General features: G+C 35.2%; 1 pseudogene; it reads right to left on the bottom strand.

Moving 5' to 3' along the window:
• Positions 1-5,842: 5,842 nt before the first annotated feature.
• On the bottom strand, positions 5,843-6,659 carry LOC123936321 (annotated as a pseudogene).
• Between the last annotated feature and the right edge of the window lie 10,152 nt (positions 6,660-16,811).

Below are 16,811 nucleotides of genomic sequence, written 5' to 3'. Positions count from 1 at the left end.
ATGTAATTGTGTAATAAATAACTGGTATTTTATCTCATTTTTTGAAATCATATTTTTAATATAAAATTATAAAATACATGTCATTGTATAATGTTTTATTAATGTGATTTAAAATTTGAATTGACGTCCAGTCAACCAGATAAAAAATTAAAATCTTGCCATCCTTACATAAAAGGTTTTCTACAATATGTCCCAAACTAATCTTCTAGCTGGTTTTCAATGGAAAATTTGGTCTTAATCAATACTCCCGCCAAAATGAATTTTCCCCATACCTGAGAGCCCTACTCTGCATGTCTGTTTCAATCTTTGTGGTATTCTCTTTTATCTACTAGTCAACCTTCAAATTCCATTGTTAATAGTGCTCTCTAATTTAATTTTTCATATCTGTTTCCACTAGGGAAAAGTATGATTTTTTTTATCTTCTAAAACCCGATAACAATTTATTGGTGCTCCCTTTCTGATTCAGCACCAATTTCCATAATTCTTTTCATATATTAGACCTTTGAGTATTAGCTGTCCCTTGAATTTGTATACTTTAAGTGACACAGAAAGTCTGTTTTAGATAAGCCATCCATATGTTATAGCACTGATCTGCACATCTGAAGGAAAGTTGGCTTCTGGAAAGGGAAATATGACCAACTAATCCACTAGGTTCCGGAGGGCTCAATATATGGAGAAAAACTTCTACAGCAAGCTTAATTAAGTAGTAATGATTAAATCACCAGATTGAGGTGGGTGAGGTGGGGGAATGGAGAGGCAAGTATTATGAAGAGAAGACTGGCATAATAGAATATCACCATCATCGTCATTATCATCATCATCATCATCATCATCATCATCATCATCATAGAGCAAAGGTTGTATGCATAAGAAACAAAGGAAATTTCCCAAATATTAAAGTTGGTGTTTTTTTTTTTTCCCCCTGGGGAAGATTATACAATTGAATACAGATACCACACTCACAGACAGAAGTGTATACATGTGATACTGAAAAAGAACAGCACAGATGAAACTTTTTTAAAGATTTTATTTATTTATTTGAAGAGGGAGAGATCACAAGTAGGCAGAGAGGCAGGCAGAGAGAGAGGGGGAAGCAGGCTCCCCGCTGAGCAGAGAGTCCGATGCGGGACTCGATTCCAGGACCCTGAGATCATGACCTGAGCCAAAGGCAGAGTCTCAATCCACTGAGTCATCCAGGCAACCCCAGATGAAATTTTGAAGTTGCTGATGATCCTCACGTCCTTTGGGTCAGTGCGATACCACAAGAACTTGAGTTAGCTAATAAACACAAGGAAATGAAGCAAATCAACTTCAAAACAGTTAGGGGTGCCTGGGTGGCTCAGTGAGTTAAAGCCTCTGCCTTCAGCTCAGGTCATGATCCCAGGGTCCTGGGATCAAGTCCCTTGTTGGGCTCTCTGCTCAGTGGAGAGCCTGCTTCCCTTCCTCTCTCTCTGCCTGCCTCTCTGCCTACTTGTGATCTCTGTCAAATGAATAAATAAAATCTTTAATTAAAAAAAGCAGTTAACAATAATGCGTTGAAATACACTAGAATTATTATTGTTATTATACCCAAAAAAGGATACAATAAATTACTTAAACCTTGAACTGTATGTGAACTTGTTTAAAATAATGAATAGTAAATATAATACAAATAAAAGGAAGAGATACTTCACAAAATAGGCAGTAAACTTATGGAAATCATTAAACTGCAAAGGAATTATGTAACTTGAAAATGCAATAGTTCACTCAAAGTTTGAGGTTACATTAATACTGAAAAAAAATAACATGCTAAAAGAGCTCTGTATCTTATATAATTGCATTTAATAAACTCACTTATGCCTGCCTCTCTCTTCCACTAGTCTGCAAGTATGCAGTGTAATAGCTGCTCATTTGAAGTTTGTTTTTCGAAGTTTGATAAATCAAGGAATGCAAGAATGAATCACTCAGCCATTATATGACATGCACCATATTCTTCAAGATAACCCAAAACCTAGGGGTAATAACCTTGAAGCAAATGTCAACTGAAATACTTTTTTGTGGGGTACCTGGGTGTCTCAGTTGGTTAAGCCAATGCCTTCGGCTCAGGTCATGATCTCAGGGTCCTGGGATTGAGCCCCGCATCGGGCTCCCTGCTCAGCAGGGAGACCACTTCTCCCTCTCCCGTTCCCTCTGCTTGTGCGCTCTCTCTTTTTCTCTCTCTCTTTCTGTGAAATAAATAAAGAAAATATTTTAAAAACTTTTTTGGGAAAAACATTTTAATGAGCATATTAGACTGCATGACTAGTGGATCTACAGTCACTACAGTATAGGAGCCCAGCAATCCGAAATGATGCCAACTATAAACAACTCAACAACCAGAACCACTGCTGGTGTGTACCAGCAGATTATTGGTTCACTTAGAGTCAGCAAGGAAATACTTGCACTCCCATTGAGTGCCAAAAATCAAAATGAACTTTTCACACAATTGCTAGTTTACGGATTAATATACTTGGATCCTTGGGTTAATAAGACCACACAAATGGTTAGACTCTAAAGCAGTTAAGTTAGTTCTATTAAGTTCCATTATTACAGAACAAGTAACTGTATTCCCTTGCTGATATCCTAAAAATACTCACTTTTTAAAAAAAATTTATTTTTTTTTTCAGCATAACAGTATTCATTGTTTTTGCACAACACCCAGTGCTCCATGCAATACGTGCCCTCCCTATTACCCACCACCTGGTTCCCCCAACCTCCCACCCCAGCCCCTTCAAAACCCTCAGGTTGTTTTTCAGAGTCCATAGTCTGAAAATACTCACTTTTGACCACAGAGGTCAACAAGCAGAAATTAACGGATGAATCACCTTAAATCTATTAAAAATCTGAATAAAAAGAATGAAGCTAATTCAGAGTAATTTTTCTCATGATTACTGATAAAGCGAGAGAATTTTTGTGTTGCTTTACTGTGGTAAGACTAAAAATACAGGGGCGCCTGGGTGGCTCAGTGGGTTAAAGCCTCTGCCTTCGGCTCAGGTCATGATCTCGTGGTCCTGGGTAGGAGTCCAGCTCAGGCTCTTGGCTCAGCAGGGAAACATGCATCCTCCTCTCTCTCTTCCTGCCTCTCTTCCTACTTGCAATCTCTCTCTGTGTCAAATAAATAAATAAATAAAATCTTAAAAAAAAAAAAGACTAAAAATACATCACATAATCATTCTGACTTTTCCGAAAATAAAGTATGAAAACTGTATTTTTGTAAAAATTGCATTAATGTATATAACACACATGAACAATATATGAAGGTAGCAACATTGCCTAAGTAACGTGTTCACTGCTCTGGGTAAAACTGATATAAAGAAAACACTGTTACAGATTATACAACTTATGTTAAATAAAAATCAGAAAAACAATAAAAATATCTCAAAATTTATTTTTCTTTAAATATTGAGCCCTATAGAAATGCATACACATATCAAATTCTGTATTAAAATTAAAGGCAACAAGTATTATATCTTGTTCAGATTATGATAAATTATTAATGTACTTGCCAAGGTATGCTAAATGACAAAATATATACATATATGGCTTTAAAAGTGAATTCGGCTGTTAAATTCACAATTTGAGGAGTATCATATATAAAAAAATGCATTATATGGTGTATCGGTTTTTAGACTACTTAATATAACAAGACTTGCCATGTCATATTAAGTAAAATATTTTCTTAACCTGCAATTTTCTTAACCTGTGAAAATCAACTGTATGTTTGATTATTGTGTTTTTTTCTTCATTTTTTTTTTACATGTAAGTTTTTGTGTAAATGAACTAGAATTTCTTGCAGAATCTCCCTACACTTCCATTCATGGTGCAGGCTTCTGAGTGGAGGCAGAGTGTAGTGAGTCAGTGATCTGAATCTTTACTAAAATAATTAAGTCCTAACTGAGGATGTTAAAAACTTTAAAAATGACTTCAGAAGACAATAAGTTAGTCAGACTCTGAAACATATTAAATAGATTCAACCCTGCAATTTTGCTTAGCATGCACATTCAGAAACCAGAATCAGAGGCGAATTTCACACATGCAGATGAGCACTTGTGAACAACTCACAAAATAAATGCTATTTAGTCTGAAAAGCCTTGTGATTTGGGAACCAATCTACTAGATAGATGCCAAATTAGCTGATAATTGCCCTAGGCTGAAACTAGCCATACTGTCTGGTACTGATAAGTACTTGAAAAATAACATTTTCATAATTGCATGAATCTCTATTAAATGAAATAAACCTGTAAAAATCATAGAAACACCAAAAACCAAACATATTGCTAATGCAAATTACTCCTTTGTTAGAGAATAATATCTTTTTTTAACATTGCTTAAAGCAATTCAATTGAAAAGCTAAATCCACAATTATACTGCATGTTATGCTTGGATGATATCTCCATTCACATAGCCCATGCTTTACCCACACATGGATGCTAAATTGTGGCAGTGTGTGTGGGTAAAGGAGTTTACAAGATAAATTATTGTTAATCCTTGGCACCCGGAAAAATAATTGGTTTTCCTAAGCAACAGACTAAAATCATTTGTAGTGGCTTTTGCCCACCCTACTACTGAAGATTATGTCTTCCTCAGAATACTTGTAAAGTCAAATTCCACACAATCTGTCTATCATGTATTTTGTTCTTATTGCTATGACAATGTGTATAGACACAATTGTATTGCCTTCTGTTTCTGGGAAATTTCTTAGCAATATAACCTTGTCACCTTAGGCAATTATTAGTCACCTAGAAAATAGTATGGGTATATATTTGAACGTTACAGAAGCAAAAATAAATCATAGGTCTTTACAATTTAGAAAGATGTTTACTCATAATTTCTACTACCATATTGCCATATTTTTCTTATGCAGCTTCATTGTACAATGCCAGCACCTAACCTGTATAAATTTCTCTTGAGTTAAATAATTGATTTTCTGTTCTTTTTTTCTTTTTTAAAAATTTTTATTTATTTTTAAAATTTCTTTTGTGTTCCAGAATTCATTGATTTTAACTTAAAAGATAGATGCACACTAACTTATTTAAATATAAGACCATTTGATATCAGCATATAGATTAACTGTTATTTACAGAAGGTATGATTTTTTTTTTAGAGATTTTTAGATAAGAGAATTTTATTTACAGAAAGGTCACGGAGAATTAAAATTTTATGAACACAATTTTGTTAACAATAACAGAATCAAGAATGATTTAATATATAGTATTGCTTGTTATATAATACATACTAAAATATAGTTTTCATGCTACATTAACCCATTAGTTTTTTCTGTTCTAATTTTTAACAAATCCAAAAAAAAGGCAGTATATATGGAACAGATTGACTACATATTTTTAAATTATGTACTCCATCTTTATCAGATACTCTCAGTTTAAAAACTACCTGCAGATTAAATGGACTTTCCATTATAATTCCTAAATTTAAAGATATAAGAACCAATTGAATGCAAAATGCATAAAATAAGTTGTCATAAATTTCAAAAGGAAAAAATTACATAAGCAATATTATAAATTAACAAAGAATTTCCCAAAGAATACTGCAGAAGGTATATCAAAATTTTTAGAATGATTAAGTCTACAATATGTTTTACTTGCATTCTTTTCCACCTGGTTGAAAACACCAAAGCACTGACTGAATTGAAAGAACCATTTATAAATGAATAGTAGATGGCACATACCATTTTATGGATAAAAAGAAGAGGGACTACGTACTTTGATTTGCAAATAATCTTCTTTATCCAAGTAAATCCTCAGTGTTTCTATTATCCTTAAATGACAAGATTCGTTAAGTACTGTGTGAAAAAAGAGACCATCTTTTACTGATAGAAAGCTTCTAATCTTATTTGGGTTGGATCTTCTGGATGTCTCAAGGCAATTCCATTATGAAGGAGCAGTTCAATATAAGGTGGCCAAAAAGAATCACTAATTTTGACATATGGATCATGTGGAACATCAAATAATCTATTTAAAAGAATCTCTAACATTTCATGCAGTGTTATCAACTGTACAGTTGATTCTTGAATGTTTTTCTTTTTCTTTTTCTTTTTAACACTTCTATCAGGCAGAGGAAAATGATCTTCCAGAAACTCACCCAAGGTAACCAAGAGTTTCTCCTTATATTCTTTTATATCCTGCATTTTAGTTTTCAGCTCATCAAAGATTCTGGATTCAGAAAATGTCACAACCTGATGTTTCAATTCATTGTGCAGTACATTAAGAGATTCTAGTATCTGTTTTGTTCGTTGAACCACTGTTGCTCCCTTTCCAAGTCTTCCTTTAACTTTTCATTCTTTGAATAGTTGAGAGTACCAATTCAAGATCATGTCTCAATTTTTGGAACTCTTCTTTTCCTAATGTTACTAGAACTTCTTCATTCAATGGAATTATTTCAGGGCTTTCTTTCTGCCATTGACTGAGTTCAGCAGTCAAACATTTCGCTTGCATAATTAATAATGATGGCTGAGCATTTGAATCAGTGAGTGTCTCAGTTCCAACAAGTGATAATTTTTTCTGACATTCTTCCATATCTTTCCACATTTCTTCACATTCTTTAATAAGTTCTTCTTCAGCATTTGTAACATCTTCCATATCTGTAGTACTGTCTGGATCCAGATCTTGCTGATTCACTGACATGTGCCTTGTAATCATTAGCCTTGTAAGAAAAAAAGCTGTGTGATCTTGGGCAAGTCACTTAAACTGTCTGAGCCTCAGTTTCCTTATCACCACAGGGCCACGGACTTCAGGTCGCCTCAGTCTGCTGTAGACTAGGCTAGAAGGTATGATTTTTCAAATGTCCATGAACATATAATTGGGGGACAGGGAAACAAAGCAACTTCCCTTGCTTGGGAGGAACCAGAGAACCTTACCCAGTATGTTTCATTACATAAGAAATCAAATTAGTTTGAAAGTTTAACTTTTTTTTTTTAAAGATTTTAATTATTTATTTGACAGACAGAGATCACACGTAGGCAGAGAGAGAGGAAGAGAAGCAGGCTCCCTGCTGAGCAGAGAGCCTGGTGTGGGGCTCAATCCCAGGACCCTGAGATCATGACCTGAGCCAAAGGCAGAGGCTTAACCCACTGAGCCACCCAGGTGCCCCTGAAAGTTTAACGTTGATAGCCAAAAAAATAGTCATAAGTTACATCTTCTCTATGGCTATAAAATAAATATAGGATGTAACACAGATGGAATTATAGACAATATAACAGTGAATCTGAGATTTGAGTTCAGTTATTATCATAGTAAAAAGAATGGTGTACCCTGATGAGGTTCTTTGATCTTACAAAACGAAAACACAATTTTCAATGCTTACATTTCTGTAAAGATTGATAGTATTAGAAAACCCTTCTTTCTCAACTTCACCATTCTTACTTTTCTATAAAGAAATTCTATTATATCACATTTAATAACCCAATCTATGACATTGACTCACTTCTCTCAGTAAATCTTTAAAAGTGAAAAACATCCATTAACAGAATTATATTCCTTATTCAATTGTACTTCAGTTCCCAAGTTGTCTAGAAGTTACCCTCTGATTGTTTTCCAGTGCTATTATCTGCTGCTATCTGTGAAAAAGATATTGATAGAAAAGATGGGGTATGAGGAAGATGGAGTATAAACTTAGTTTTTCAATTCTTTGTGAGGCTAAGAGATAAGAGACCAAGGCATTTTGTTATCACTTAATAACTAATAAGCTTTTTACTCCAGTGATTCCTCCTTGGTGGTAATTCTACGGTAGGTATTAAAAAAGGAAAGGACAAATATAGAATCACCTATCAAGCTTGTAACATATTCACGCCTACCTTTCTGCCAGATTACTAAATCCAGATCCCCTGAGTACAAGAGAGCATGCACTCTTATCTCCTTTCATGATTGTGCATTAAGCCTCTTTAATCTCTTTTTTAGTTCTGTCAATTTCTGCTTTTTATATTTTGAAGCTATATTATTAGACAAACACATACTTGTTAAAATACTCCGAGATAATTACCCATTTATCATTCAATATATCCTTCTTTATTTCTTGCATTAAAATGTATCTTCTCTGATATGAGTGCATTTATACCAGCTTCCTTTTGCTTAGAATTTGTATGATGCATGTATTTCCAAAGTTACAACTTCTTATTTTTTTTTTGAAGATTTTATTTATTTATTTAACAGAGAGAGAGATCACAAGCAGACAGAGAGGCAGAGCAGAGAGAGAGGGGAAGCAGGCCCCCTGCTGAGCAGAGAGCCCGATGCAGGACTCGATCCCAGGATCCTGGGATCATGACCTGAGCTGAAGGCAGAGGCTTAACCCACTGAGCCACCCAGGCGCCCCACAACTTCTTATTTTTAACAGTTCTTGGTTCCTATATTTCAGATGTTTCTTTTATAAGCAACACACAGAAATTTAAAGAAAAAAGTGTCTTTCAATTCAGCCTGAAAAATCTTTGTCTTGCAAATGGAATATTTAGCTCACTTACATTTAAATTAATTACTGATATTTGGGTTTATAACAACCACCTCACAATCTGTTTCCTATTTCATCCAACTGTTATCTATTCTTTTGTTCTATTTTGTCTTCTTTTTAAATAATCAAATGTTTTTCATTATTATCTTTATCTTCATTAGCTTTACATTCTTTTATTATTTTAATATATACCCTAGAACTTACAATAAGCATATTTGAATTATTATAGATGAATATACATTAGTACTTTTTTTTTAAAGATTTTATTTATTTATTTGACAGAGAGAGATCACAAGTAGATAGAGAGGCAGGCAGAGAGAGAGAGAGAGAGGGAAGCAGGCTCCCTGCCGAGCAGAGAGCCGATGCAGGACTCGATCCCAGGACCCCGAGATCATGACCTGAGCCAAGGCAGCGGCTTAACCCACTGAGCCACCCAGGCGCCCCTATACATTAGTACTTTTAACAACTAATAGAAAGTATTAACATATTAGAACATTCTAACTCTATTAACCCTTTTTTGTATACTGTTGTCATTTTTACTATACATAGAAGTATACCATGTAAACTTAAGATCCAATTAGATTTACCTATATACACTTTTTAGTACTCTTTATTCTTATTTAATTATTGTTATGTTATTGGAAATAATTTTCTTTCTTCCAAAAAATATCCTTTTTTTTTTTTTTAAACTGAGATACTGCTACAAATTGGTAGAGGGAAAAAGAATAAATATCTTTGTATCACCTTCACTTCTGAATTCTAGTTTGGCAGTTGCCTCACCCAGAAAGGGAGGGTTGTGTTCTCCTGTGTTTGCTTATAAGATATTTAGTAGGGAGTCTTTTCAGGAGGAACACTCAAGAGCGAGCAAATTTAAAAAGACTGGCAAAAAGAGAAGCTCTCAACTGCATTACATTTCTAAGAACCGCCTCAGTAAATCCAATAGGGGATCTCGTTCTCAAATGGTGATTATAGTCATCCCTAATTAAAGTAAGTGAAATGAAAGTTTACTTACTCATACCAACCAGTTACTGGATACAAACTGTTCCTGATGAGGTAGTATAAGCTTGGATAAGGTCATCCATCTGGACAGGAGGAGTTCCTCTTACTTCTAGTAGAGAGTTAGAACATAGCTAGTTCATTTAAATTCAGTTAGGGACAGAAGCGATACAGAGTTGAGTTTCCCTATTTTACACTGTTTACTTCTGATGCACCTCATTTCTGAGATAGAGGCTATATAGAGATCCGAACATAGAATTTGCAGTAGAGTCTTTCCTAGGCCCTTGCCTCTTCTTATATAGCAACATATGTGCTCAAATAAATATGTCAAATAAATAATAAATAAATAAATATAGTAACATATATGCTCAAATAAATATGTCAAATTAATAATAAAAATCTTAAAAAAAAAGTTAAACTTTCAAACTAATTTGATTTCTTATGTAATGAAACATACTGGGTAAGGATCTCTGTCTCCTCCCAAGCAAGGGAAGTTGCTTTGTTTCCCTGTCCCCCAATTATATGTTCATGGACATTTAAAAAATCATACCTTCTGTAAATAACAGTTAATCTATATGCTGATATCTAGATGGTCTTATATTTAAATAAGTTAGTGCGCATCTATTCTTTTAAGTTAAAATCAATGAATTCTGGAACACTGAAAAGAAATTTTAAAAATAAATAAAAATTTTAAAAAAAGGAAAAAAAGAAAAGAAAATCAATTATTTGACTCAAGAGAAATTTATATAGGTTAGGTGCTGGCATTGTACAATGAAGCTGCATAAGAAAATAGCAAATATATGCTATTTGCTACATATAGCAAACTGCCTCTTACATATAATCCCAAATTGCTTGCCAACTAATTGGAGCACAATACATTAAAAACAGCCTTTGGGATTAAATTAGTGAGTGATTCTTGTAATTCTTCATTTCAACCCAAAGGCATAGCCAGGTTTTAACAACAAAATGTATGAATCTGAGATGTTTTGAAGTCAGGAGGGTTGTCCTCTGTCTTGGTACCTGGGACAAATTCATATACAAATATTACTCTTTGAGGACCTTCCCCATGTACTTCTGCCATTATAATCACTGACATTTTAATCATTTCTCACCATACTTTTGTAGAAAAAATTTTTAAATTAAATTTTATTTTTTTCAGTGTTCCAAAATTCATTGTTTATGCATCACACCCAGTGCTCCATGCAATACATGCCCTCCACAATACTCACCACCATGCTCACCCAACCCCCGACCCCTCTCCCCTCCAAATCCCTCAGTTTCTCAGAGTCCAGAGTCTCTCATGGTTTGTCTCCCCCTCTGATTTCCCCCAACTTACTTCTCTCCATCTCCCCATGTCCTCTGTTATTATTCCTTATGCTCCACAAATAAGTGAAACCATTTGATAATTGACTTTCTCAGTTTGACTATTTCACTCAGGATAATCTCTTCAAGTCCCGTCCATATTGACACAAACGTTGGGTATTCATCCTTTCTGATGGAGGCATAATACTCCACTATATATATGGACCATATCTTCTTTATCCATTCGTCCGTTGAAGGGCATCTTGGTTCTTTCCACAGTTTGGCAACTGTGGCCATTGCTGCTATGAACATTGGGGTACAGGTGGCTCTTCTTTTCACTGCATCTGTATCTTTGGGGTAAATACCCAGTAGTGCAATGGCAGGGTCATAGGGAAGCTCTATTTTTAATTTCTTAAGGAATCTCCACTCTGTTTCCAAAGTTGTTGCACCAACTTGCATTCCCACCAACAGTGTAAAAGGGTTCCCTTTCTCCACATCCTCTCCAACACTTGTTTACTGTCTTGTTGATTTTGGCCATTCTCACTGGTGTAAGGTGGTATCTCAATGTGGTTTTGATTTGAATCTCTCTGATGGCTAATGATGTAGAAAATGTTTTAACAGCCATTAAAAAAAAATGTTCTTTTGGATCATTATACCAGGGGGCGGGGGATGACACTCTCCACCTCCATCAAGACCTGAGTTCTTGAATCTTACTATTTTGGCTTGTCTCTATCTTTAACTATGTACTCTTGAACTTCCTGTCTTCTGCATTTAGCTTTTTGTTCCAGTTAACTTTGTCAAAATGACGTCACTTAAAAAAATTTGCGGGTACAAGAGTAAACGCATTTATTCTTACATATCCACAATGAAAGCATTTATTCTTGCATATTTGCAAACCTGCTAGATTTTGTATGTTGTAGAATGGGTATAGTGGCAAAGATCTCTCCTTGGGAAATTAACTAGTAGGCTATGGTAGCTCTGCTTCCCATGTCTCTTCTCCTTTTTGGATTACCTGGCTTTTTGGATTACCTGGTCTGGGATGTTATTTTCACAATGATGGTAGAATTGTAAGAGAGCATGTATAAATGTATATGATTTTTTTTTATTCTAAATGGGTTTGATTTTAATTTTTTAAAATTTATTTTTTCCAGCGTAACAGTATTCATTGCTTTTGCACAACACCCAGTGCTTATATGATGTTTTTTAAATTTTACTTTCAGAACTGCTCACTGATGCAAGTCACATGGCCAGACCAAAGTCAAAAAGTGAGAAATTAAACCCCACCCTTTCAAGGGGAAGAACTGCAAAGTAATATCATGACAAAAAGCTGTGGATTTCAGAAGGATTAAAGAATGGAGATCAATTGTAAATCCACATCTTCCTTCCATACCCCTGAATGGGTGGGATGGGATGCTAAGGGGTTGAGAGAGAGAGAATCCCAAGCAGGTTCCACGCCTGGAGCAGAACTCCACATGGGGCTCCATCTCACAGACGCTGAGATCAACCTGGGCCAAAATCAAGAGTCTGATGTTTAACAGACTGAGCCACTCAGGTGCTCCCATTCCTCTGGAGATTTTATTTCTCTCATCTACTTGAAGAAACTGGAGTTATTTCAGTGTTCAGGCAGTAAATGGTACTTCGGGTCTCTTTATTTTTGCATTTTTGGTATATCAGAGAAATTTGTCTTATAGTTCATATTCTATGAAACTTTTAGGGATTTATTATAATATACAATGGATTTATAGCTAGAAGATGGTTATACCTGGTGAAATTAATAGATATGTAACATATACAGTATAAAGTCATTAAAATTTATGACAACTGATTTGTAAATTTGTCTTATTTCCTTGTAGTTACATACATGTTCATGATATTAATTGGAACTATTTCTAGGTACTGGGAAGATTTTTAAAAAATATGTTGTTTATGAACATACTTAATAACTTGTCTTTCCTTGTTCCCCCAATGGGAATAAATTCTCATCATCCTTAGTCATGATCTGTCCTACTCATATATTTAGTTTCTAAAAATTGCTGCTATTGAAATGAGAATACATCTTTTCCATGCATATCAGACACATTTCTATTTTAGATGTTGAATAGACACTTTATGCTCTTAATTCATTTAAAATTTTTGAACCTAGGGTATTATATGTGTATGTGTGTGTGTGCAATGCACATGTATTGTGCATAATCTCCTCCTTATCTCATAATAATGTGTTGTGCATAATCCCCTCCTTATCTCCCACAGCACCAAGCAAACACTGAGATTTTCCTACGTGTAGGAAGTCCTGCTAGCTACTGCAGATACACTGAGCCATGGTGAAACAGAAGGCCATAAAACGGAAGGTCCCCTTGAGAGTCTTGACCTCCAAACATCATTTCTGCAATAAAACTATTGAAATAAGCACTTTAGTTAAATGTTATAGTATCATCATTACTTAGAAGTAACACAAATAATGCACCTATATTGAATTGCTTTTTAAAAATGAGCTCCAGAAGAAAAATATTACTTATTTCAAATAGAGTTAATTTTACTTTTCAAAACTCACTGTGACAAGGCGCCTGGGTGGCTCAGTGGGTTAAAGCCTCTGCCTTTGACTCAAGTCATAATCTCAGGGTCCTGGGATCGAGCCCCACATCGGGCTCTCTGCTCAGCAGCAACCCTGCTTCCCCCTCTCTCTCTGCCTGCCTCTCTGCCTACTTGTGATCTCTACCTGATAAATAAATAAAATCTTTTAAAAAAAAACCTCACTGTGTCTTTGTCACATATTAAAAACATGTGACACTACTTCTAGTTTAAACTCAATAAAAAATTTCACCGTATCTTTCTGATATTTTTAGCTTCTTTGTCAGAGTTATCTTCCCTTATTCGGATGGATGAACTGGAGAAGCAAGCCTATTCTCCCAATTCAAACAAATGAGAAGCTAAATATAAAAAAAAAAACAAATTAACCCTATCTTGTTTGGCTTATTTTAAAAGCACCTAGACATACAAAAATTGAATTAATAGGGCGCCTGGGTGGCTCAGTGGGTTAAAGCCTCTGCCTTCGGCTCGGGTCATGATCCCAGGGTGCTGGGATCGAGTCCCGCATCGGGCTCTCTGCTCAACGGGGAGCCTGCTTCTCTCTCTTTCTCTCTGCCTGCCTCTCTATCTACTTGTGATCTCTCTCTGTCAAATAAATAAATAAAATCTTTAAAAAAAATTGAATTAATAAAGAAGAAAAATACTGCGGTTTTTTTTATTCTGAGGATTTTAACATTTTACACAGGCATTAAAATTTTGCATGTGGAATGCCAGTAAGCAAACCTAATTACATTGAATAACTTAAAAAATGTTGCTTTCTAATGTTATTTGTGTACTGAAGAATTACATTTGAAAAATCATTCCCTTATATTTAACCCTTTATTAATGTTGTTTTTTCACCCACAACTGTAATGTTAATGAAGACAGCACTAAAGAACATACATATATACACATATTAGTTATTATTTTATATTTTTGTTATTCATTTTTTAATCTCCTTTGCTTCTATCAATATACAAGTAGATACTTCAGTGGTTTTCACATTTAATTCTATTTTTTAAAATTCCATTACTCAAAGACAACTTAATTGATAGCAATTTTAGAAAATATAAGTACTGTGCTAAGTCTTCTAGTACCTTCCTTAGAAAGCATTTTGGAAGCCCTGAATCATGATTTTTTTTTTCCTCTATGATTTATATCTTCAGGACAGTTGTCTTCAGAGTCTTCACACAAGAGTTATATTTATTTATACACATATGTCAAATATAAATTGAGAGTATTAATCTGGGAGAACAGTCCAGGTAAAAATCCAGATCTAACTAGAATTCTTTCTTATCTCTACTCAAGAAATATACATCTTAAATTCGGGAAGAAATAATCATTTGCCACTTCCAGTGATTCAATTTACTTACATTGTTTGGAATGTTACAGGTTTATTACTTCTAACCTGAAAACAAAAAAGAAAGGTTGAGTCTTAATCGAAACTGACACATTTCTAAGTGAACGGATTGGGTAAGACATTGAAGATTCTGAGTTTGGGGTACATATATGATATATCATTTTGTGATGAACTTAATACTAAATTTGTAGTGTAATATTATTATTTTTCCCAAAGATGAAAATGTTGAGGATAAAACTAAGTATCCCAGACTCATACAATTGGCAGGAGGAATAGTCTCAATTCCAACCCAAGTGTCTTTTAAGCCTGATTCCATGCTCTAAATGATGTACTACATAATATCCATACAAAGAATATGTGTTTGGGTAGGAGGAAAAAATCTTAATTAAATGCTTGTGTAGTAAGCCTTTTAAATTGGTTTCATTTTCACAGCAACCTTTCCAGGAGCTATCCTAGAATACGGATCTGGGAGATATGAAGGAATTTGTCTAGCTAAGCTCAGAGCAGAGCCATGTAATGAACACAGGTTTCCTAACCACAAGAGCTACATTTTCCAACATTCTATAGTTCTTTTCATTTGTCCTATTTATAATATGGAAACTACATATCTTCCTCAAATTAGAGACAAATCAGGTGGCTGGCACTTTCCAAGATGATTTTATATTTTTAAAAATATCAACATTCTTCCCCCACAAAATACTGGAATCACAGTATATGATGGAAGAGTCTTGGGAGTGGAAGAGATATGATTTAGTGCATGTATGAGACTGTTTAATCATTCATTTATCATAGTACATTTTGTTTTCAGTTTAGTGCCCTTATAAATAAATCTGCTACCCTGAAGAAAGAGGCAAAGGTTTTTGAGGGGACACAAGTCTTCATTTCTATGGTGTAAATGCCCAGGATTATAATTTCTGGGTCATATGGTAAGTACATATGTAGTTTTTTTTTAATTAATTAATTTATTTTTTCAGCGTAACAGTGTTCATTGTTTTTGCATAACACCCAGTGCTCCATGCAATACATGCCCTCCCTATTACCCACCACCTGGTTCCCCCAAACTCCCACCCCCGCCCCTTCAAAACCCTCAGGTTGTTTTTCAGAGTCCGTAGTCTCTTATGGTTCGCCTCCCCTTCCAATTTCCCTCAACTTCCTTCTCCTCTCCATCTCCCAATGTCCCCCATGTCATTTGTTATGCTCCACAAATAAGTGAAACCATATGATACTTGACTCTCTCTGCTTGACTTATTTCACTCAGCATAATCACTTCCAGTCCCGTCCATGTTGCTACAAAAGTTGAGTATTCATCCTTTTTTTTTTTTTTTAAATAAACATATAATGTATTTTTATCCCCAGGGGTACAGGTCTGTGAATCACCAGGTTTACACACTTCACAGCACTCACGATAGCACATACCCTCCCCAATGTCCATAACCCCTTCCCCTCTCCCAACCCCCTCCCCCCAGGAACCTCCAGTTTGTTTTGTGAGATTAAGAGTCATTTATGGCTTATCTCCCTCCTAATCCCATCTTGTTTCATTTATTCTCCTATCCCCCTAACCCCCCATGTTGCATCTCCATGTCCTCGTATCAGGGAGATCATATGATAGTTGTCTTTCTCCGATTGACTTATTTCACAAAGCATGATACCCTCTAGTTCCATCCGCAGGGCTAGTATCCAAAATCTATAAGGAACTTAGCAAACTCAACACCCAAAGAACAAACAATCCAATCAAGAAATGGGCAGAGGACATGAACAGACATTTCTGCAAAGAAGACATCCAGATGGCCAACAGACACATGAAAAAGTGCTCCACATCACTTGGCATCAGGGAAATACAAATCAAAACCACAGTGAGATATCACCTCACACCAGTCAGAATGGCTAAAATTAAGAAGTCAGGAAATGACAGATGCTGGCGAGGATGTGGAGAAAGGGGAACCCTCCTACACTGTTGGTGGGAATGCAAGCTGGCACAACCACTCTGGAAAACAGCATGGAGGTTCCTCAAAATGTTGAAAATAGAACTACCCTATGACCCAGCAATTGCACTACTGGGTATTTACCCCAAAGATACAAATGCAGTGATCCGAAGGGGCACGTGTACCCGAAT

The sequence above is a fragment of the Meles meles genome, unplaced genomic scaffold (assembly GCF_922984935.1).
Source record: "Meles meles unplaced genomic scaffold, mMelMel3.1 paternal haplotype, whole genome shotgun sequence".
Classification (NCBI taxonomy): Eukaryota; Metazoa; Chordata; class Mammalia; order Carnivora; family Mustelidae; genus Meles; species Meles meles.
This window is presented reverse-complemented; position numbering and strand designations above follow the sequence as displayed.